At 42.7% G+C, this 25,048-nt stretch overlaps 1 long non-coding RNA gene across 1 annotated transcript in view; it reads left to right on the top strand.

Moving 5' to 3' along the window:
* Window positions 1-24,453, top strand: part of LOC111550596 — a 100,968-nt gene extending 76,515 nt beyond the window's left edge. Inside the window, exon 3 of the long non-coding RNA XR_002734110.2 lies at window positions 24,198-24,453. This is a non-coding gene — a long non-coding RNA (uncharacterized LOC111550596). The remainder of the gene's footprint in view (window positions 1-24,197) is intronic.
* The last annotated feature ends 595 nt before the right edge of the window (window positions 24,454-25,048 follow it).

Genomic DNA, 25,048 nt, shown 5'->3' with positions numbered 1-25,048 from the left:
TCACAGGGCTACTCTTAGTTATAAGAGAAGCTGGGAAATGTAGTCTCTACCTATATGGTCATGTGTCCAGCTAAAATCCAAGGAGGAGGGTTGTATTAGTTTCCTGTGGCTGCTATAACAAATTACCAAAAACTTGGTGACTTAAAAGAACAAAAAAAAAATTATGCTCTGACAGTTCTGGAGGTCTGGAGGCCAGAAGTCCAAAATCAGTGTCAGCTAAAACCCAAAGTGTTATGAAGGTTGTAGTTCTTCCAGAAGCTCCAGGCAAGAATCCCTTCCTTGTCTCTTTCAACTTCCGGATGCTGCTGGCATTCTTTAGTTTGTGGCCACATCACTCTAGTCCTTGCCTCTGTGGTCACACTGCCTTCTCCCTTTCTGTCTGTGTAATGCCCCTCCACTTTCGTCTTATAAGGACATGTGTGATTGCATTTTTAGGGCCCATCTAAATATCCAGAATAATCACCCCATGTTGAGATTCTTTTTTTTATTTGAGATGGAGTCTCGCTTTGTTGCCCAGGCTGGAGTGCAGTGACAGGATCTCAGCTCTCTGCAAGCTCTGCCTCCTGGGTTCATGCCATTCCCCAGCCTCAGCCTCCCGAGTAGCTGGGACTACAGGTGCCCGCCACCACTCCCAGCTGTTATTTTTTTGTATTTATAGTAGAGACAGGGTTTCACCGTGTTAGCCAGGATGGTCTCGATCTCCTGACTTCGTGATCTGCCCGCCTTGGCCTCCCAAAGTGCTGGGATTACAGGCATGAGCCACCACTCCTGAGCCCCATCTTGAGATTCTTAATCACATCTGCAAAAATCTTTTCTCCAAATAAGATAACATGACAGTTTTCAGGGATTTGGACCTGATATTCTGGGATGTTGTTATTTAGCCTACTGTGGGTTCTCAATTACCAAGAGGAATAAGGAGAGAATGACCACTGCAGTACCCAGCAATCAACATCGGGAAACTCCGGTCGTTGCAGTGAGCCTCACCCAAAGCTGAGTACCAAAGATAGTCTCCTGCTCTTCAGGTTCTCCCAGTTGGGTTCTAGATTAGTATGGAGCCTGGGGGCAGGGATATGTCTGGGCTGGCACACATGGCCCTGCCATGAGGAATGGAGGACCACTATGCAGAGGAAGCAGGCAGCCGGGTAGTCGGTGCCTGGTAAACGACATCATCCACAGTGAGAAAGCTCCGTGAGTGTCACCCAAGGACACATGAGGTTCTCAGACCAGTAAGCACATACTGAGGTCTTGGCCAGGTTCTGTGAGCAGGTCACAGTCCCGTGAGACAGAAAGGGTGCCTTCCACCCCCACATCTTTTACCATCTTCCCCCAAAATACCAAACAGTCTAGATGCTTGTTAGTGGAACAAAGAAATCCCCTTTCACTCACTTCCCCAATTCCACTCCCTAGAATTAACCACTGTCAAGTTTGATCCTTCCTGATTATTCTCTTTACAAACACACACAGACAGAGGAAAATATAAGGGTGACTGTTTGCATAAATGGAATTATACCATACATATGTATTTTATTTGTTCACTTAATAATATATCATAGACATTGTTGTTTGTCAATAATAATACCAAATTTCGTACTCAGTTGTGCCAGGCAAGATACCAAGCTCTGTAATATATTTTTATTTCATGTCACCTCTCAACCATCTCATTAGGCAGGTGCCATTATAGTCACCTCTTCAAGTTGACAAAACAGTCAGAGAGAGCTTAAGTGACTTGCCCAAGGTCACTCAGTTGATAAGTTGCGGAGCTAGGATTTGAACCCAGATTGGTCCTACCAATCCAGGTAGGACTTCAGTTCTTGCTAGCTTCTTTTGCTACTGATTATGTTTCTGCCAGAGACATTCTTGTAAGCCCTTGTCATACAGCCCCTCCACTGGGGACTGCATCAGCTATTGCACCAGATAAGCTCAAAGTTTGCATCACCACTTCTTAGACTTCCCTGGAAGCTGCTGTGTTCTCCCTGGCTACTGGACTGCTGACCGTCCTGTAGAACACTTGGCCCCAGCTGCCCTGGCTAGTTTGTGCTGGGAAGGATCCTTCAATTCCATTCCAGAGGTTGTACCTGCCCTAGTCCCAACTCCTTGCCTAATCTCTCAGCCTCCGCACTTGTGCTCCGAAGCCCTAGAGGGTTTGGCCAAGCGTCTGTAGCCCCTGCTCAGGTAACTTGACCATGCCTGGCATTTCTGCTTGAAAATCTAGTCATGAACGGTGGCTTTAGACCCTCCCCTGGGGCTCTGAGTGGGCACTGCCCCCCTCTGCCGCTGTAGCAAACAGAAGGTTTTTGTGATGGTCAGGGGCCTGTTTCAACCTTTTGTCTTGGGTCTCCCCTTTGGCCTAGAGCAGGCGGCAAGGGCCTGGTGAGAACTCTGCTCCTCTTCTGGGGCTGTAACCATGGAAACAGATGTCATCAAGGGGATACATCCCCCTTTCTGCCTGTCCCCACTCCTCAAGTGCTCACCTGCTAGGTGGTGCTCTCCCTCCCGTTTGCCCCTTGGTGCTCTCCCTCCTGTTTGCCCCCTTGCCTCCATCCTTCCCTTCTCTTGTGCATATCCAGGTCAAGTGGCTATAATGTAGGACCCTGAGTCCATAGTCTCTAGTCGCCTTCAGGAAGAACAAGGACTTGGATGTGAGGGTGGATGGCTCCCTCGTCAATGTCAGACACAGATGCTGGCAGTTGCTCTTGCGGTAGAGAGGAGTACTCTTCAGAGAATTTGAAGCTGGGGATCTGACCCTGGACCTTCGGAAGCTAAAGGCTGTCCCTGGGGCAGGACCAAATGAATGCTCTGAGGTGCCAGGATAAAGGCCTCAACTGCCCGTCTCTCCTTGGTGCAACTGCTCCTGGTGAGCCCTGCTCGTGTGCCTGCTCGTCTCCTCACTCACCTTCCTTTTCCCCTTCCCCTAAGACCAAAACGAATCTCTCTACTTGTTGTAGGTAAGCCATTTAGTGTCCACTTTTGGTAGCAGAAATAAGCTGTTGGGGTCACCCTCCATCCCATTGTTTTATCAAAGTATCCCTCCCAAACAAACACCCAGCTCTCCTTAAGCATTGTGGTGAGTAGCAGTGTCTGCATTACATTTCCCCTCCCAGCCCTAGACTTAGAGATGGGGAAAGCGAGAAAGATCCTGCCTCCTCTGCCCAGGACTGTAGGCTTCCTGTGACGGTCCCCCTGAGCAGTGGTTCTCCAAGTGGAACCCTGGGACCAGCAGTTTGGCATCACTGGGGAACTTGTGAGAGGTGCAGATTCTCAGACTCCACACCAGACCCACTGAATCCGGATCTCTGGCATAGGACCCCGTAGTTTGTTTGAACAAGCCCTCCAGATGGGTCTCATGCACACTCCAAATCGAGAAACATTATCTTACGACTCCTGATCCTCTTGCTCTCCTAGGAGGAAACAGGTCCACTTCCCTCCCATCACAACGAGACTGAGGTTTCTCCCATGTAGTTGTGTTTTGTCACTTTAGATTAGGTGCTGTGGTCTACCTTGCTAGCCCATGCCCTCTGTCTTGGGTCATAAATCAAACTTTTCTATCATCTCTCATGAGAAGCCAAGTATCCACCAAAGCTAAGTAGAGAAGAAGCTTAGAGTATTGGACCTCCCAGGGAGTACTGCTGTGTTAACAGGACAAGAAAACTAAATACGTAACCTTAAGCTTTGGGTAGAGGAAGGACTTAGCGGAGGCAACATGATGTCCTGGCTTTTTGGAAGCCACCTCATTGGGAGGATTCCCTTATTACTAGGAAGGGGGACAGGATGCATGATGCTTCATGCTGAAGTCAGACTTCCATTAATCATAACCTTCCGAAACACAGGGCTGGAGTTGGAAGCAGAGACCGATCACATAGGGCCTTGAAAGCCATTTCTAGAAGCTGGACTTTGAGAGAGTCATGGAAGGCTTTCAGGCATAGAAAAGATATGCTCAGATTTGAGTGTGGGAGATGGCTCTTCCTGCAAAGAATGGATTGAAAAGGGGTTGGGTGGGGTCAGAGACAGTGAACAATTGGAAACCAGTTTGAGGAACAGGTGAGAGGAATTCAACAGTAGATTGATTTAGGGCATTGGCAGTGGTAATGCGGAGAAGGAAACTGACTCTAAAGATGTTTAATGTGGTGCGAGAAGGAGAAAGAACACCCATATATAACACTTATTATGTACTAGGCACAATCCCAGGCACTGGACTTTGAAAACTTACAATGACAACCTTATGAGGTCCGTACTATTTTTTAAAATTATTATTTTAAAGACAATAAAGTCGAGGTCTTGCTACATTGGCCAGGCTGTTCTCGAACTCCTGGGCTCAAGCGATCCTCCCACCTCAGTTTCCCAAAGTGCTGGGGATTACAGGCATGAGCCACTGTGCCCGGCCCAGTCTGAACTATTGTAATTCTCATTTTACAGATGAGGAAACTGAGATGCAGAGGAGCTAAATAACATGCCCAAATAGTTTCTGATTGAGTGAAGGTATGAGAGAGAGGGAGGACAGAGTCAGAAAGGGCGCTTTGGTTTCCTACATCAGTACTGGGTGGATATGGTACTATTTCTTGAGATTGGGAATTGGGGAGGAGAAATACAGTCTTCGGATAGAGAGATAATGAGTTCTCCCTTGGACTTGCTGGTTCTGGAGGTAGAAATATCCATCATAAATCCTTAATGTTCTCTTTTAAAGAAGCCAGTATAATGCAATTTAAACATTTTTATCAGAGACAGTTATGATGAAAAAATATTCAGGTGTTTGGAGGGGGTGAGCTTCAGTGATGTGGAGTTACCAGTATAGATTATTTTTAGGGCTCTGGGACTTGGCTGAGCTTGGGGATTTTTATTCCTGAATCATGAAAGAAAAAGCCTTTGTCTTTTCATGAGTAACCACCACCTCAGAGCATTTAATTGTCTTGTTTTGCATGTAAAGCCACTTCTTTGGAAAAAGGATTCTTCACCCAAGAGATCAGAATGATTCAAGTAAATATGTGTTTAGACAGTTTCTAAAAATCTGTAGTTTAACCCAAGAGACCAGAAAGGTTCCTGTCTCCTGGTAAACAACAATTAAATGGTATATTAAAATGTATATTATGTATCTGATTGGTCCACAGGGTAATTATGCATTTTAGGAATATTTTTAAGCATGTGTTCTATATCCCTCAGCACTGTTTCAATCCATCAAGTAATTGAATACTTAGAACATGTGTTCTGCATAGTAAGAGTCATTTTATAAATTTCCATTAAAGGGAGCAAACTAAAAGGCATCAGCTGCAGCCCATTTTTCAGAAGTGTTTATGCTGACCAAATGTAGACAAAGGAAAACAAAACCATAGAGATAAATTGTCCACCACGGAGTCTCCCTCCCTGGCTTGGTAATAGCTGAGGGGTGATCCCAGACTGTGAAGAGCAAACTTTGGGGGTTTCTTGGGCACCTCCTTTAGTTAGGCTACAAGATGTGTAGTGGTGGAGGGGAGGGGGTCATAGCATAGGTGCAGGTTATAGCCCCAAGGGAAAAGTTCACACTTCCCTGAAGAGAATGAAAAGCAGGTGTTCTCTTGGCTGGTCGGCAACTGAAAAGGAATGGGCCAAGGTCCAGTTCTCTCTGGTGTGTTGTGTTGGCCAAGAAGTTGGAGCAGAGGTGAGAGGTGAGTTGGGTACTCATGGGGGCCATAACAAAAGGTGGTTCAGGGGCCTGTAATCCCAGCATTTTGGAAGGCCAAGGCAGGTGGATCACTTGAGGTCAGGAGTTTGAAACCAGCGTGGCCAACATTAGCTGGATGTGGTGGCACGTGCCTGTAATCCCAGCTACTTAGGAGGCTGAGGCAGGAGAATTGCTTGAACCTGGGAGGCAGAGTTTGCAGTGAGCTGAAATTGCACCACTGCACTACAGCCTGAGCAACAAAGCAAGACTACATCTCAAAAATAAAATTAAATTAAATTAAAAAATGGAGGGGCAGGATCTTCCTAACAAAATTCAGAGGGCATGTAGCTATGGCCCTGAGGCCAAGGGTCTCTCCTGGCTCCCTCTGTGCACTAACAACACCTGCCAAGGCCTATGAGCTCTCTTGGCCTCACGTTGTTCTGAAGGAGGCAGCAACATACAAGGCACTCTATTTTCCCTAAATGTCAGCCTATCCTCAGTATTCATAAAGTGCTATTTGTATGTTAATTCTTTCAGGCTGTAAGAAAACAAGGATTAACTGAGCATGCCATTTTCCTAGTCTGAGAGTCTCTCTGAGGCCTTGGCCATTAAGTAGAAGGAACTAAGGCTTCTTCTAGGCCAGGCACGGTGGCTCACACCTGTAATCCCAGCACTTTGGGAGGCAGAGGCTGGCGGATCACCTGAGGTCAGGAGTTCGAGACCAGACTGACCAACATGGTGAAACCCCGCCTCTACTAAAAACACAAAAATAAGCCAGGTGTGGTGGCTTGCGCCTGTAATCCCAGCTACTCAGGAGGCTGAGGCAGGAGGATTACTTGAACCCTGGAGGTGGAGGTTGCAGTGAGCCAAGATCATGCCACTACACGCCAGCCTGGGCAACAGAGCGAGACTCCATCTCAAAAACAAAAACAAAACAAACAAACAAACAAAAAAAGCTTCTTCTAAACTAAATGGACTTGGTGGAAAAGGGAGGTTTGGAGCATTCTGAGCCAGAGTGGTAGCCACTGTATCTTAAAGGTCAGAAGAGCCACACAGGAGAGAAAAGGAGCTTAAGAACTTCAGATCTCACTCAGAAGAACTGTGGAGTAGGCAAGTGAAAAAACAAAGTGATTCACCGAAGATTAAGTACAGCAGGCAAACATGAGAGAGAAGAAAAAGAAAAGTCAGCAAACAGGAAAGTGATTAATAGGGAGGAGCTGAGAGGAAGTAATAACTGGATGGGAATTTTTGAAAAAGAGAGGAAAGGGCTGGGCGCAGTGGCTCACGCCTGTAATCTCAGCACTTTGGGAGGCCGAGGTGGGTGGATCACCTGAGGTCGGCAGTTCGAGACCAGCCTGACCAACAAGGGGAAACTCCTTCTCTATTAAAAATACGGGCCGGGCGCCGTGGCTCAAGCCTGTAATCCCAGCACTTTGGGAAGCCGAGGCGGGCAGATCACGAGGTCAGGAGATCGAGACCATCCTGGCTAACACGGTGAAACCCCATCTCTACTAAAAAATACAAAAAAAAAAAAAAAAAAAAAAAAACTAGCCTGGCGAGGTGGCGGGCGCCTGTAGTCCCAGCTACTCGGGAGGCGGAGGCAGGAGAATGGCGTAAACCCAGGAGGCGGAGCTTGCAGTGAGCCGAGATCGCGCCACTGCACTCCAGCCTGGGTGACAGAGTGAGACTCCGTCTCAAAAAATAAAAAGTAAATAAATAAATAAATACAAAATTAGTCAGGCATGGTGGTGCATGCCTGTAATCCCAGCTACTCGGAATGCTGAGGCAGGAGAATCGCTTGAATCCAGGAGGCAAAGGCTGTGGTGAGCCAAGATCACGCCATTGCACTCCAGCCTGGGCAACAAGAGCAAAACTCCATCTAAAAAAAAAAAGAAAAGAAAGAAAAAAAAAAGAAAAAGGAAAGGAAAAGTAAAACTTTCAGAGGAAAAGGCAACCAATGTCAAAGTATGGGCTTTCATGGGATTAATCAATGATTTCCTCGCTGCAGACCATTTTTCCTCCTTATATAAAGAGGAGAATTCACTCTCCCAGAAAAGATGGCAGCACCCCTCTTGTTTCATCTGTGGTATTAGGACAGCTCACAGCGCTGGCTCCTATCTGGAAACTGGAGAATTCTTTTGACATTATTTTTGGACACAGTCCTAATCAGTTTTAAAGTATGACACGGAAGCATTCTTCCAATGTTTAATGTCTAAAGTCAGTGATGCTGCTGGACGAGGAAGGAAATAAGTTGTGCGAAATACCTGAGTGGGTCTTGGCACAGTCTTGTGGCCTTAAGAAATGACTGTGACCTCAGAATCTATATCAGATGAGTCTGCCAAGTGAGCTTTAGAATGGGTCACATATTTATTACCAGCAATGCTGTGGCTGCACTGGATGAGGGCTGCCCAACTTCATTCTCAAATCGTCATCATTTAATGAACACATCCTGTGTATAAGCATTGCCATGGATACTTGCATTTACCATGCCTGATTTTGACAACCACCTTGCAAGGCAGGGTCATATCTGTTTCATTTCACAAAGCGGGAAATCTGGCAAGATCGTGGCCTCAGGAATACCTTTACACTTCAGTGCTGCCTGCATAGCCACCTAGGAGTGGTATCCTTGCTGAAATCTTTTGTTGTTATTTTTTTTTTCACAAGTAAATCAAACAAGCCACTTGCTGAACTGTTTTATGTGTTCAGTCTTTACAGGACACCAGCTTGTCTTCAATCCAGACTCTATTTCTCTCAGGGTTAGCAAGTCATGGGTTAATAGGAGAAAAAAAGAGCACTGAAGGGTCAGGTCCAGGACTGTGGACAGATGGTTCAATCACCAACATCCACTTGGTCACCTGCAACACATCTGACACCTGCTAGGTGTGTTTTAAGGGACGTGAGGGAATTTGTATGACCAAGGGGCTTATGGCTGTATTCAGAAAAGAGTCAGTCAACGGAAAAATCAGTCAGTGGATCAACAGCTGTTTATTGAGCATTTGTTCAACTATGTGCTGGTTCAGGCCTGTTCTAGCCTCTGAGATACAGCTGTGAACAAAACAGACAAAAATCTCTGCCCTCAGGGAGTTTATAGTCTCATAGGACAGAGAGAATATCACTAAAATATACAGCATGTTAGTGATAGGGTAAAGAGAAATGTAAAGACAGAAAGGAGAATAGGAATGGAGGGTATCCACATGTAAACTGTGATGTAGTAACATATCTGCTTCTTTACTAAAACATCAATTAACAAGATCTAATGGTGGGTCTAATAACTACAGTCTTTGAAATCCCCTCCTTTTACTTCTCTGACACCACTCACTACTGGTTCTCCTAAGTAATGGACTTTCTTTTTTCACCTCTGAGAGACTTTGAGCTCTCTTTATGAAGTTATTCTGAACTGCACTGGTTATCCCCTACCACTCTTCATCCATTTGAAAAATATAAAGACCTTTACTTGATACAGGGCCACATACAGAGCTTCTCTAACTGGAGTCTCCATGTAACTCCAGAGGCTGTTCTGCTGGGTGCTAAGAGCTGAGGAGGGAAGTCCAACTTAGGAGGTCTTAGAAGCCTTCCCAGTTTACCCTCTCTACTGTAAGTCTTCCCTCCTGTATTATTGCTCAAGTTGCAATAATAACATTCTGTAAACTGGGTGGCTTACGTAACATTCTAGAATAGGAAGTCTGAGATCAGGGTGCCAGCATGGCCAGTTTGGGGTGAGGCCTCTTTCAGGCTGGTAGGCATGCGCACACATGACCCCTTCTTTGTGCCTGCTTGGAGAGAGAGAGAGAGAGAGAGAGAGCGCGCGAGCTCTGGTGTCATTTTATAAAGGCACATATCCCATCCTTAGGGCTCCACGGTCACTGCCTAACTCTGGCCACAGTCTCGCCATTTCCATTTTCCCTTGCTCCTCATCATCCATCTTAATGCTGTTGCTCTTGGTTTCACATGGTTTTAGTCCATGCCATATGATTACTCACATTTGTTCAAATCCAGTGTCTTTTGTGTGCTCATGACACATTTCCAAATTCCTGAAAATCTGGTTGTGCACTGGAAGAGACCGAAAGATTCAAAACAGGACTAAATAAGTGAGAAGTAATTACAAAGCAACGTCTCACATTAACTGTAAAAGTATCTACAGTTTTCTCGGGGGTATCACAAGCTTATTTCCCTGGCCATACATTTACATGCATCTACCCATCTTCTAGTATTAGGTGTAACTCCTTTAGTATTTAATGTATCGACAGCAAACTGTACACAGCTCTACACCCAGTGGCACTGCCCCCTGGCTAACATCATTGTAGTGATTGTATGTTAACTTGCAGTAAAAACACATTTCACAGATTATTCGAAATTTGTTTGCCCACCTGTTTAGGATTTGCAGGCCACCACTTGCCCATCGCTATACTAGTCTATTGACTGTCTGTCTTCCCATGCTCAATGTGAACTAAACAGGAGAGCCATGGTTGACATACATGGGTGCCCCGTTTCCTCTATTGAATTTGTATCTGTGTATAAAGTGAGAATATGTAATTCTCTGTAGATGCAGACAGGGTTTTGGCTTCTTCTATTTATCTTTTTACAAATTGAAGGTTTGTGGCAACCTTGCCTTGAGCAAGTCTGTCAGTGCCATTTTCCCAACAGTGTGTGCTCCCTTTGTGTCTTTGTGTCACATATTGGTAATTCTCACAGTATTTCAAAAGTTTTATAGTTATTCTATTTGTTATAGTGATCTACCCCACTTAACAGCCATTCCCCTGTCTCTCTCTCTCTCTCTCTCCCCCCTCCCCTGCTTGGGTCTCCCTATTTCCTGAGACACAATAATATTAAAATTAGGTCAATTAGTAACCCCACAAATGCCTCAAAGTGTTCAAGTGAAAGAAAGAGTCACATATCTCTCCCTTTAAATAAAAAGCTAAAAATGAATAAGCTTAGTCAGGAAGGTACGTCAAAAGCCAAGATATACTGAAAGCAAGGCTTCTTTTGCCAAGTTGTGAATTCAAAGGAAAAGTTATTGAAGAAATTAGAAGTGCTACTCAAATGAAGACACAAATGATAAGAAAGTGAAACAGATTTATTACTGACATGGAGAACGTTTGAGTGGTCTGGATAGAAGATCAAACCAGCCACAACATTCCCTTAAGCCAAAGCCTAATCCAGAGTAAGGCCCTAACTCTCTTCAATTCTATGAAGGCTGACAGGGGTGAGAAGGCTGCTGAAGAAAACTTTGAAGCTAGCAGAGATTGTTTCATGAAATTTAAGGAAAGAAGTCATCTCCATAATATAAAAGTGCAAGGTGAAGCAGCAAGTGCTGATGGAGAAGCTGCAGTGAGTTATCCAGATCTAGCTCAGATCATTGATAAAAATGTCTATACTAAACAACAGATTTTCCATGTAGACAAAACAGCCTTCTATTGGAAGAAGATGTCATCTGGGGCTTTCATAGCTAGAGAAAAGCCAATGCCTGTCTTCAAAGCTTCAAAGGACAAGCTGACTCTGGCTAGGGGCTAATGCAGCTGATGACTTTAAGTCAGAGCAAATGCTCACTTGTCATTCTGAAAATCCTAGGGCTCTTAAGAATGATGCCAAATCTACTCTGCCTGTGCTCTATAAGTGGAAAAACAAAGCCTAGAGGACAGCACATCTGTTTACAGCATGGTTTACTGAATATTTTAAGCCCACTATTGAGACCTACTGCTCAGAGAAAGAGAAAAAAACAAAAAAACAAAAAAACAAGATTTCTGCTCATTTACAATGTACCTGGTCACTTAAGAGCTCCAATGGAGATGTACAAGAGATTAATGTTGTTTTCATGCTCACTAAAACAACCTCCATCTTCAGCCCATGGAGCCAGGAGTAATCCTGACTTTCAAGTCTTTCTTTTTCTTTTTTTTTTTTCAGACCAAGTCTCACCCTGTCACCCAGGCTGGAGTGCAGTGGTGCAATCATGGCTCACTGCAGCATCAACCTCCTGGGCCTAAGCCATTCTCCTACCTCAGCTTCCTGAGTAGCTGGGATCACAGGCATGTGTCACTACATTGCTCTAATTTTTAATTTTTTGTAGAGACAGGGTCTCCCTATGTTGCCCAGGCTGGTCTTAAATTCCTAGGCTCAAGTAATCCTTCTGCTTCCTCCTAAAGGCTGGGATTATAGTCACCAGCCACCATGCCTGGCCTGACTTTCAAGTCTTAATATTAAAAAAAATACATTTCATAAGGCTATAGCTGCCATCGATAGTGATTCCTCTGATGGATCTGAGCAATGTAAATTGAAAACCTTCTGGAAAGGATTAGCCATTCAAGATGCCATTAAGAACATTCATGATACATGGGAGGAGGCCAAAATATCAACATTAACGGGAGTTTGAAAGAAGATGATTTCAGCCTTCATGGCTGAATTTGAGGAGTTGAAGACTTCAGTGGAGGAAATAACTGCAGAGGTGATGTAAATAGTAAGAGAACTGGAGCCTGAAGATGTGACTGAATCGCCAAAATCTCACGATAAAACTTGAATGAATGCTTCTTACAGATAAGCAAAGAAAGTGGTTTCTTGAGATAGAATCTACTCTTGGTGAAGATGCTGTGAATATTGTTGAAATGATAACAAAGGATTTAGAATATTACATCAACTTAGTTGATAAAGCAGCGGCAGGGTTTGAGACAACTGGCGGCAATTTTTAAAGGGGTAAATGCTCTCAAACAGTATCGCTTGCTATCGAGAAACCTTCCCTGAAAGTGAGAGTCAATCAATGTAGCAAACTCATTGTTCTCTTATTTTAAGAAATTGCCACAATCATCCCAACCTTCAGCAATTACCACCCTGATCAGTCAGCAGCCATCAATATCAAGTCAGCATCCTCCACCAGCAAAAAAGATTGTGATTCAGTGAAGGCGCAGATGATCATAGCGTTTTTTTAAGCAATAAAGTATTTTTAAATTATGGTGTGCACATTGTTTTTTAGACATATGTTATTGCACTCTTAATAGATCAAGCATAGTGTAAATATAACTTTTATATGCACTGGGAAACCCCCCAAAATTAGTATGACTCGCTTTATTGCAGTGGTCTGGAACCAGACCTGCTATATCTCTGAGGTATGCCGTATTTCTACCTGTAAGGTAAAGCTGGGGGTTTCTAGCTGTGTGAATAGGAAAGGGTGGATAAAGCATACTGAGAATGATCCAAAGTGTCCTGGGCAAAAACAGGAACTGTACCAAGGACAGGCACAACTGATTGGCACCCATGGCCATACACAGTAGTCAGAGCAAAAGAAGATTAAAAGCCAAGATCAGTCATGAGTCCGGAAGAGCTCCCTGCTCAGGCCCCGCCCACGGGCTGTCGCCTAGAAAATCCGTCCTCCAGTGATCCTCTGTAATGAAATGGTACCAAAACATAAGGCAAGAAATAGTCAACTGAGCAAGACACTCTGCGGCCAAGACATGAGGGACATCAGAGCAGAGTGAGAAGGTGTCTGAGCAGTTCAAGGTGGAGACGGGTAACAGGCAAAGTAGAGGTGGACAGGGTTGTTGTGTTGTATACAGTTTAGATCACTGAGAACAGCTGACTGCTGGTTAAGAATTCCCAGAATGGAAGGATTATACAAGGGTTATTAAGTGGAAAGAAAGCAAAAGTAGTTACAGCTACATGGGCTCTGACTTGTAAGTAAGGATGATGTGGAGAGCTGGGTTTCTGCGCTGCTCCAGATGAGGATCTTGGGAGTCTGAGGCTAGTAAACAGATGCCACTATATCCTAGGTTTAGCCCACATCACCAATATTTTGTTATTCAAATGTATTAACATTTCAGTAATAGTATATACAATCTCCAGCCTCCCCTGCCCCTTCCCACTTCTCATTTACCTACAGTTTTACATCTTAGAAGGTCATTCACTAAGAAAAGTGGGCCAAGAGTGGGTGAAACCTAAAATAGCTAATTTTTCTACTACTCATGTCAACTCTGGTTTAAAGATTTTTTCCTCCCTGGGGAGGAGATTAAAATCACAATAACAGCAAAAATGAGAACTCAATTTTCTGTGGATTTCAATTAACATTATCTATGAAAGTACCATCCCCCACTACCACTAATTACCAAGAATTTACTATAGTAGGATGAGAATATTGAGACACAATTACAGATATAAGTATAGACACATGTGCACACATTTCAAATCTAATACTGAGAAGAGGTCATTAGAAATAGAAAGGTTTTGGGGGCTCATTTTTAGGATTTTTAAAAAAATTAAATAGAAAGATTTATTGATATCAGATAACTGAGTTATTTTACTATGGGAAAAACGTAAAATTTTACATATTGAAATCCATAAATGCTCAAGAAACCTAAATAAAAATTATGTACCAAAAGCTAAAATATAAGTTATTTTTAATAATACACAGACAGGTGGATAGATTAGAGTAGAAACCAAAAGTGGGAGACTTAGCTAGCTATTTACATTATCTATTTAAATTAAAAGAGAGATTTCACTCACTCATTACTAATTATGCAGTGTAGACAGTCAATGTAGGTAACTTAGGCCAAAATACCCATATTGTGACCCAGCCTTTCTAAATTATTGGTCTTCATCAAGCCAAAGTTACTAATCTCCTCTTGTGTTATACTGGTCACAGGAAAAAATAAATTCAATTTCAAAACCAGGTCACCACGTCAACAGTTTTGAAATCAATTTTTATAACTTAATGGCTGATTTCCTCACAGTTCACCAAAACATCAGCTCTTGACCTATTTATTTCTTTCATTTAGATACAATAAAAGACTAGAGGTCATCTTTAACCTAGTCTACCCTTTTAAGTGAGTTAAATGAGAGCTTTTTAACAAACCTTTGATTATTTCACATGAATATCCACAGTTCAGAGACATAGTTCTATTTGAACACCATTCATTAATTTTTTATATAAATCATAGACATTTAGAGTTCAAGGTATCTTAGAAATAAACTAGTCTGTGTCAATCAGGATTTTGCAAGTGACAGAAAACGAACTTGATTGAGCTTAGGCAAAAGGAGTGAATCAATTGGAAGGACATCTGAGTGTCTCACTTAACTGCAGGCAAGGCAAGGGTACAAGTGGGTCTCAGAAACACCTGATACCAGTGCCATCAGAAGGACCTATCTCTTGTCTCTGCTTTTCACTGCATGTTTGCTTCTTAAACTTCACAGGGTGAAAACAGGGCTGCCAAATGGTCCTGAGCCCCACTCTACCTACTTTTACAGACTCACCACAGCAGAGGTGCTGATTTTACTCAGTACCAGTTCAAAACAAAACAAAACAAAATCCCAGGGAAGGCCTCTGATTGGCCCAGCTTGTGTCAGGTGCCCACTCATGGACCAATCAACTGTGGCCAGGGGGATGGAGTCATGTAAGAAAACGATAATTCCAATAGCTGGGGGCTGGAGAGAAACAGTTTCCAAAGAAGGGAAGGATGGGAAGATCCATCCCAACCCCAGAGTTCATCCTAATTCATTTTACAAATGTGGAAATTGAAGCTCAAAGAAGTTAAGTGACTTACTCAAGGGTACAACCTGTACTTAAACTCAACTCTTCTAGCACTTTAGTCCAATGCTTGGTTTACCCACCCACACTGCTGTTCATTCTGTGGAATTTGCATTGCAGAGTCTTCAGCACAGAAAAGACAGGGGCTAGGGTGGAGTGGGTGGGGAGGAATTAGGGTCTTACACTACACTTAAACTTCTACCCAGGCTTTTGTTGGAGTTCCAACTCCACCGGTCTGTTATCTGGTTTTGCTTTGTTTTCTTACTAGGGGAATGGACACCCTAAGTGGGACTCTCCCTGTTGCCCTCCTACCCTGTCAGTTCCAGGGGGCTCAGCCTGTTCATGCTGAATAATTATCATAAGAACACCTTACACTGAGATAGGACTTACAATGTGCCCAAGATGGTCCTTTGTGAGCCTTCCCTCATTTAGCCCTTACAGCAGCCCTATGAGGGAGGTATCAGTGGCATTTTTATCTCCATTTTGCAGATAAGAAAACTGATGCGCAGAGAGGTTAATGAACTTGTCTAAGGTCACAGAGTGGGGAAGGGATGGAGGCAGGGTGTGAATGCAGGCAGGCTGGCTCCAGAGTCCTTGTTAAGTACTGCAGTTCTACTGTTCTTTTCTAGAAAAACACCTCCAGCCTGTGGCTGCCTGCACTCAACCTGGTAGGGTCTGGGACTCCTCCGATGTCTGCTGACCTAAGTGTTGGCTCATCTCTGGGACTGTTGCCAACCTGTCTCTGATCAAAGCTCTTCCCACTACAACTGTACTGCTCCCCACCCTGATCTTTTGCCACCGCTGCCCAAGCTGCGGCGTCTTGCTCGGGGCCTGCCTCATCACTGCTGACAGCTGCTGCTGCTGCTGCTGCAACTGATCCTGGTAATGGATCTGCTCTCTTGCTGCTGGAAAAAGCCAACTCTCCTGCTCTGTGTGGATAAAGGCTTTGCTCCCCAAACTTGATAGCACAGCTTAGGACAGGTTAGGGTCCTCTCAGAAATCCTTGCTCTTTCAGGTTTACAGGTTCTCCTTAAAAGGACCTGAATCAAGTTCCAAAGGAAAAAGGTGATTGTCATAGTGCTCTCTTGGCAGAATTGTAGACCTCTGTAAACACAGACCTGGGCCCCTAAGTGATAAATAAGGAGAGTTACTGCAACTGTCCCTCACTAGAGGATGAGTTTTCAGGTCCTCGTGTTTGGGAATGGCCTTTATCTCCTCCTTATTCAGAGGGGTTCATATTACAGGCTTTGGAGCTAGACAAGGGTTTGAGTCCTGGTCTACTGCTCATTAGCCTTGTGACCAAAGGCAAATAAACCCTTAATCACTACTCTGTGCTTTGGTTTTCCCATGTGTAAAATAAGAGCATATCTCAAAGTCCTCTTGTTACTAAATGAGATACTGAGATTAAAGCACATAGATTAAGTGAGATACTGTGTTAAATCACATAGCAGAGTACCTAGCATAAAATAAATTTACCTAGCATAAAATAAATTTCAATACTGATACAATATGATTATTATTTTAGAGTCTTAACCCTGCTGGCTAGAACCTGGCCTTTGGACACCCAAATATTTACAATGTTTTGAAGGGTGTGAAGCTGGCATGTGGGACTAGGATTGCTCATGACCTATAGCTTGTTCTTGATCCCCCTTCAATCTAGGTCCTGGCTGGCAGAAAGCAGGTTTGGTAACTCAGGCAGGCAGAAGTGGTGGCAGGATGGAGGAAGGGCCCCTGATCCACAGCTGGTGCCCACAAAGACAAACCTGTCAGTTACCCTGCACTCCTCTCTCCTCAACTGGACCACTCTTCCTCATCTCTGCATGTTGTCATTGCTGCCATTGGTTGTTGGTTTTTCTGTCATGGCTGTACCACATTCATTTCTATCTGGTATCGCTTGCAGAGAAACGTGATCTGTGCTATGTCCAGGCCCTGCCCAACCTGAGGGTCAGCCCTGGCAAAGAGAACTGCCTCCTAGATATTTATCATAATTGCACAACCCCCACTCTTACCTCGCCCCCTCACCCCAGGACCACTCACACCCATTCTTACCTCCAAATATTTTAGCCACAAAAGCCATGCTTTTTGTTAAAATGTTAACCATTCTTTTGCCTGATTTTTTTCTCGGGTCCCATGACCAGGAGCTATTTCTGATTTGCTTGGTTGATAAAGGGTTGTACTTTGTACTCTAAACCACACTCAGTGGAAACAGCAAAGTGGCCAGACATTCCGCAGATGAGGACAAATGCAAAAAATGAGATCAAGGAGATGGCACTTCATGGGTGAATGAAATACGCCAGTCTCCTTACTTCACATACTATATAATCAAAATTTTGCTTTAAGATAAGTGGAGGGTGGCATGCTGGCTCACACCTGTAATCACAGCACTTTTGGGAGGTCAAGTTGGGAAGATCCCTCGAGGCCAGGTGTTGGAGACCAGCCTGAGCAACATAGTGAGATCCCATCTCTAAATAATAATAATAAGCAGATGTTGTAAAATCCCTATGTGGAGACCTAATTTGAAAATACTTCCCCCACCGCCATGCATTTCCTGCATGCCTGTTTATTGTAAGAAAGCACCCAAGCACCCCAGACATTACAGAGGTTTGTGATTTATTCAGCTAAGATGGTTTGGACCATAAATAAATATAAAACCCCAGTATCCCTGGCTCCCTGAAAGTGGAACTACAACACTTTATTTCCCTCAGATAAAATGCAATGAAATTCTCTTGTCCCCGCCACCCCCAGGGACGCTGGAGACAGAACTTATGGCAGTAGGAAGAAAAAATCATGCAAATACAGTTACTTGTGACAAAAAAAAAAAAAAAAAAAGAAAATTAATTGGAGAAGATAGATTATGAGAGGGATGGAAATAAAACCAGCACTTTGAAAAGAGCAGAAGAACCCAAAGAAAGCGCCAATCAAAAGGGAGAAAGACTTGCAGCACCAAAAAAAAAAAAAAAAAAACAGGTGCAAACTGGGGCAAATGTATGTGTGTAGGGAGAAGGGAGGGAGAGAGGGAGGGATACCTGGACAGGGTCAAGCTGGAAGAATAAGCAGCGTAAGACAGGAATCGGGGTGGGGGAATCCCAGATCAATCTGTTTACAAAAAGGCAGGCTTATGGAAATTCCAAAAGTGACTTTAGAGATACAGATCCAAAATAGAAAAGGACCCAAATACACACATGTCTGTGTGTATTTTAACCAACTGCTGATGTTCTATCTAGACTAGAGGAAATTCTCCCCGGCCTTGAACAGACGCTGTGAGATTTTAAATTTCAAGAGACCTAAATTATCTTCCACGTAGCCTCTTACTGCGCCCCCGCGGCCCGTTCGCCCCAGGCCAAGCCCTTGGGCGTGGCTGGGACACAGCGGGAACGCGCGGTGCGCTGGGGCTGCCCCCTCGCAACTCCCTCGCATTGTCTGCCCGCCTCCCAGTGTCTCCGCTTCCCAGGCACGCTCGGGTTATTGTTCTCCCTTCGCGGGCAGGGAGGAGGGTGGGACCGGACGGGGGAGGTAGCCGGGGGATGCGGGAGGCGGCGATCGGCTGCCACCCGAGCAAGGGCACCTCGGTCCTTCGCGCCCCGCCTGCCCTTTGCTGAAGACCGTGCGCCCGGGAGTGGGTCTAACGCAACCCTGGGCTCGGGCCGCTGCCTGCCGGTCTCCAGCTCCTGGGAGGGAGCTGGGCGCGGGCCAGAGCGAGGAGCGGGAAGCCGGGCGGGCGTCCCGGTGCCGCGCAGTGGCTCTCGCGGGCTGCCTGGGTGCTTTCGGCTCGGGGGAGGGACGCTATGACGCACCCTGTCGGTATTAGAACACTTCACCTTCTATTTATAGACACTCCTCCGACCGCAGACCTAGCTCGCCCTCCCTCTCCTTGCCTTCATCGTGAATGAAAAATCCTACCTAGAATGGGAGATGCTAATACACAATGATCGGGAAGAATTCAATTTTGTGTATCCCTTTGTAATTCCAACTATTAATTGCAGGTCTAATAATCTCTCCTTGGGCCAAAGAATTCCCCAATTTTCTAAAGCTTTAAACCCTACACGACTTTATTTTACATCCCTTCTAAATATGTCAAATTCGTCTCTTGTGAGTTCATGAAATATTCGCCAAGTTTGCTCAAGCTGATTAAGACGTAAACCCATCGAATTCAGGCAAGGATTGCTTCTAGCTGGCTTTCTGTATCTGCGGAACCCTAGCAATTCGAAACGTAGAATTTATTCGGGAAGAGAGAGCATGTAAAGAAAAAATATTGCCCATTTCAAACAAAAGCAAAGTTTGTCTTAGTGTTGTTGTTGTTGTTTAATTGTGGCTTTCGGATACTGACTTTGTACTTTTAGCTGTACACAAACCGTGTAATTATAGGTGATTAAACGTAATTCTTACCTAGTCACGTTAACATTTGCATTAATTAAAACGGGGAATTTTTTTAAGGGCCATTTATTTCTTATAATTTGGTTGGTCTGCTGCAGTCAGCACTGAAGAGGAAGCCTGATTATCTTTCATCTTGGTTTGTAGTCAGTTTCACTTTCTAAAGTCCACATACTCCAGAGTCGACTGCCTTTTAGATTTATTAAGAAAAAGGATTGGATATATATACATAGATACAGGTTTGTTTTTAAAAGCCTAGCTAAACCATGGCTTGGTTACCATGCCAATTATTCTATAACCACAAAATTAAGTAGAGTAGCATACAATGTACTGTTCTTGCTAATACCTAGTCTATGAAGTGGGGGGTCTCTGTAAAAACAGCATTATTACGTGGTTTTGCTGAGGACAGTACTGTGCGCTGTATGAGTCCTTAAAGAATAACCACAATAGCAATTGTTACAGTGCGTTATAAAACACCCATTTGATGGTAGGACCTCATGAAAGACAATTTGGCAATTGCACTTACCCTTGGATCCAGTCATTTCATTTCTAGAATTTCATGCTACAGATGCAGTACCCACATGTGAAATCATTGGTTGTTGCAATGTGGGTACTAGCAAAAGGTCAGCAACAATATTAATGTCCCACAATCATGGTACATCTATATAATGAACTGTCATGTGGCCTTGAAGAAGATTAAAACAATCCCTTTTTGTACTGATAGGGAAGTGTCTCCAAGATATTGTTAACTGAAAAAAGAAAGGTGCAGAAACAATATAAACTGCTATGATTTACATGAGAAAAATAAATATACATGGTATATATGAACTTGTATATATATTCAAATTATATATATGAAACCTGTAACAATGTTTGCCTTCTGGGAGGTAACTGAGAGGCTAGGATGGGAGAGAAAATTATTTTCCATGATCTATCCTTTTGTATCTTGGAATTGAGTATGTATCATCTATTAATTTTTTTTTAATTAGAAATACTCTTAATGTTTTTTCTAAATTTAGGCACATATGGCAGATCTCTCTTTAATTTATAGTTGAGTTAATCTTTGGAGGGAAATCTTCAGTTTCTTCTTTTGCTTGTCTGTGGAGGCCTGAGGGTACATACTGAACACTCAATATTTGTAGAAGTTCTGTTTTGGGATTATTATTTTAGAGAAGTTTACTGGGAAACAAACAAAGCTAATCTTTCATCCTTAGCATGCTTTTTAAAATTTTTTTATGGGTACACAGTAGGTGTATATATTTATGGAGTACATGAAATATTTTGATACAGGCATACAATACATACTAATCACAACAGGGTAAATAGGGTATGCCTCAAGCACTTAACTTTCTTTAGTTTATACTAAAAGAAACATTCCAATTATACTCTTTTAGTTATTTTTAAATGTGCAGTGAATTATTGTTGACTGTAATCACCCTGTTGTGCTATCAAATACCAAATCTTATTCATTCTAACTCTAGCTTTGTACCCATTAGCCATCCCCACTTCCCCCATCCTTGACTACCTTTCCCAGCCTCTGGTAACTCTATCTCCATGAGTTCAATTGTTTTAATTTTTAGCTCCCACAAATGAGTGAGAACATGTGAAGTTTGTCTTAGTTTGTCTGGCTTATTTCGCTTAACACAATGTCTTTCAGTTCCATCCATTTTGTTGAAAATGACAGGATCTCATTCTTTTTTATTGCTGAATACTTCTCCATTGTGTATATGTACCACATTCTCTTTATCCATTCATCTGTTAATGGACATTCAGGTTGCTTCCAAATTTTAGCTATTGTGAATAGTGCTGCAATAAACATGGGAGGGCAGATATCTCACTGAGATACTGATTTCCTTTATTTTGGGTATCTAGTAGCGGGATTGCTGGATTATATGGTAGTTCTGTTTTTAGTTTTTTGAGGAACCTTCGTATTGTTCTTTCTCAGCACTCTCAACCTAGCTGGACCTAATCTATGAATCACCATAGAAATCCTTTGCTCAAAGCTTGGTAGACCTGTGTTAACAGCATTTTAAAAAGCATACTGTTGTTCATATTTTTTTCCTCTATTCTTGTGACATGTTATGAATGGAAGTAATGGCAGAGTTAAAGGTCTACTGAGTATCCATTATAAAATAATTATGTAAAAAAATTCATAACATCAATTTTATGTTACACCAGAGTGTAACTTAAAACAAAGACCTGTTTATCAGAATTCACATTTCCTACAATGGCTTTCTGTACTAGCGATCAAGTAGTTAGATTCCAAAATATTCCAGTGAGGTAATGTGTACAGAGTGCTTCTGCCTGTTACAAAAGTGAAAAAACACAGGCATTGAGATAGAAAAAGGGTTGTGCACTACAGGAGTCATGCCAGAAATAAGCCGAATGATTCGTTTTCATTTTCATTGTAGGTGCTTCTTCCATAAGTTTACATAAATTAGTGTTGTTACTCTTCAGTGCAATAGGAAAGGGTACAGGATTGATGCTGCCAGGGTGTCTCCATTCAGAGGACCTAGCACTGATGCCCTGTGATGAAGATTTTGATGAAGACAAAGAGGAAGAAGATGAGGAGGGATATCTTTGAATAAATGGAAATATTTTGAGTGTATGTATATATGAGCTAATGTACACAGAGCACTTTACCAGAGCCTGGCAGAGCTCAAAATAGATTTATTATTGGAATGGGAAGAGATTTACAATAGTCTCTTGGGTCGCAAGTTGTGTTTAGGGTCATAGAGTAGGGCTGCTCACTGCCCATATTCCACTTTCTTAAGAACCACAAAAGCCCTGTGCAAACTTTCCACCAAAGTGGACCACTTTCATGATTAGTACTCTCTCTCTTTGTACGAGCTATACTATTAATAGGGACCTTTTTTTTTTGAAAGCTTTTAAAAACATTAATTCAGGCTACCTTTGCTCTCTACTTCAGTTTAGTTTTGCTCTAAGCAATAATCATGGCTTTGAGGTGTCAGTGATATATATACATATATATATTTAATATAATATATAGCATATGCAATATTCATATATTAGAATAAAATATATTCTGTATATTAGAATAAGAAATGTTTGTAAGGCTGCTGAAAGTATCTCATGTAGCATGTCTACCCAGTTGGGATATGGGAAAGGCAAGATCACAATATACCTGTCCTTGAGGATCCTGCAGATGTGCTATAACCTGAAGAGGACTTCATAACATACTTGACAGCTACTCCTCCCCTTCCATATCCTAGATTTGTTTTGGGGTGGCTGTCCTGAAGCTGGTAAAGCATGCTATGTACCTGCTGTTCATGCTACAAGGAAGACACTTGCAGAGCAGAAAGCTTTTCCAGTCCTGGCCACACATGGTTAGGTCTGCTGTGTATCCATGTATGTCTGTGTATCTATATTCTAGTGCATTCCTGAATTGGTGCTGGTCTCAGCTCAGACATAACCTTTCAGACAAATATACTCCAGTCAGCTACTTAAGAGCAACAAGATTAAATTATGTGGGTGGTGAAGAAGTTGGGTGTTTTTCTGGAAGAGCCTCAGTTTCTATAACCTATCTGGGCAAAACCTCAGGATACAGAGACTGATGCTGGGGAAAACCTTTTCTTTTGGAATTGGCCTAAGATATATAGGCCTATATTATATCATGCACACAAAACAGTATATTAACTGAAAGTGTACAGTTTAAAAAATAATCATAAATCGACACTCATGTGTCTTCCACCCAGCTTAAGAAATAGAACATTACTGGCCCCTTAGAAGCCACTGTGAGCCCATTTCTGAACACGTTTGCCTCCCTGGCGCCACCCCAGGAGCTATCATCCTGGATTTCATCTTTCTATGTAGTTTTACAGCCTGCATATATATTACTGAATAACACGGTGTTTAATTTTGTCTGCTTTTGAACTATATATAGATAGAAGCTTTGGTGACTTGCTTTTTTCACTATCTTTTTAAGCCCCATCCAGTCCTTTCCTGCCTCTTTCCACTGCAAACCTCCAGAGTTCCCCTCTTGGATTCTTGTGTTTCTCTCCTGACTAGGCTTTCTGTTGTCAGATTGTTTCCTCCAGAATTCATTGTACAAACCACCACCAAATACTCACCTTAAAAAGCAATGTTGAGTTAAAAATCATTTTCTAGAAGCACATGCAGTATTATGAGAAATTATTACCATATATTGTTACATTTACAAATTTTGTGTAAATACATTTCAAATCACTTATGAAGCAAAATTTTAACAATGACTCTCTCTGAATGGTAGAATTACAGATAGTTTAATTATTTTTTTGGGATTTTCTATATTTTCCAAGGTTTCAATGGATTACATAAGGCCTTGGCAGCAAGGTACAGTAGCTCTTTCCTGCTTTCATTTCCAACGTCTTAGGGGTTTCTAGGGCATGACCTGATGGGTAGATGGGAGTGTTGAACCCAAGATCATGACTCAGAACCCCATTTCTCAGAGATGCATTTGTATCTAGAGTCCCTGGCTTTCTCTCCCACCCTCAGTCCAGGGCATCATTATCTTGTCTGTAGCTGGGTAGCCTGGCTCTTCATTTGTTCTTCCAAACATGGCTAGCATCACAGATGTGCCACCCTTGCAATTGTACAGGGTCTTACACTCAGAAGGGCCCAGGTTTGGTTTAATACTCTGCTGTGCTGTCTTGAAAGTCTTGATTTTACTTTTGAACCTATGATTTGTAGGTGATGTCTGCTGGGACAATGGTGCATGAGCAGAGGAGATATTCATCAGCTGTACATCTACTGTTCCTTGCTGCCCCACGAGCCCAGAATGCTGGTTGTCTCACAATGTTTGGCGGTTCAGTGACATGTGTGTTTCATCTTTGATTGCTAAGTGGGGGTGCTGACAGCCCTGAGAGGTCATGTTTTCCATTCAAACCAGAACTTGTTTGAATGCAGAAAAGAAAAAGGCAATGGCATTCTAAAAAATGTGAATGACCAGGGAAATGGATTATGTATCTTTTCTTACTTGTTATATTTCCCTGTATTAGCTAAATCACATATGCTGAACATGAAGACATAGAAGGAATGGGAAATATTGGGCAATGTATAGTTCTTTTTCCTTTCAGCTGTTCCTTGCTCATCACTAAGCTGAAGATAGAGTGTTGGTAGAATGGTTACATATCAAGGAATAAAAGCAATTGAGCTGGTTGTGCAGTGTTTCCAATGTTCTTGTAAGAACAAAATACATATGCATGTACAAACTATGAAATATGAACTGGATAATTTCAGTGATTCCACATATAAAGTAAATGCTCTTATATTTGCACTTAAAACTGGTAGTGCACAATATAAAAATGAATAAAAGTCAAGCTAATAAATTAAATTTTCCATGTTTTTAACTTAGAATGACATTAAATAAATGAAAAATCCCACACCACAAGTTCAGAGACACACTACAGAAGAAAGGGAACATCTTCATATTCTAGTACCTTAACCGCTCTTTTTATTTCCAAGCTCCACAAATTATACAGCTAGTCCTGCTTCCAAATCTATCATTTATGTTGCATTGAAACTTATGAAAACCCATGCTG

The sequence above is a fragment of the Piliocolobus tephrosceles genome, chromosome 15 (genome assembly GCF_002776525.5).
Source record: "Piliocolobus tephrosceles isolate RC106 chromosome 15, ASM277652v3, whole genome shotgun sequence".
Taxonomy (NCBI): Eukaryota; Metazoa; Chordata; class Mammalia; order Primates; family Cercopithecidae; genus Piliocolobus; species Piliocolobus tephrosceles.
This window is presented reverse-complemented; position numbering and strand designations above follow the sequence as displayed.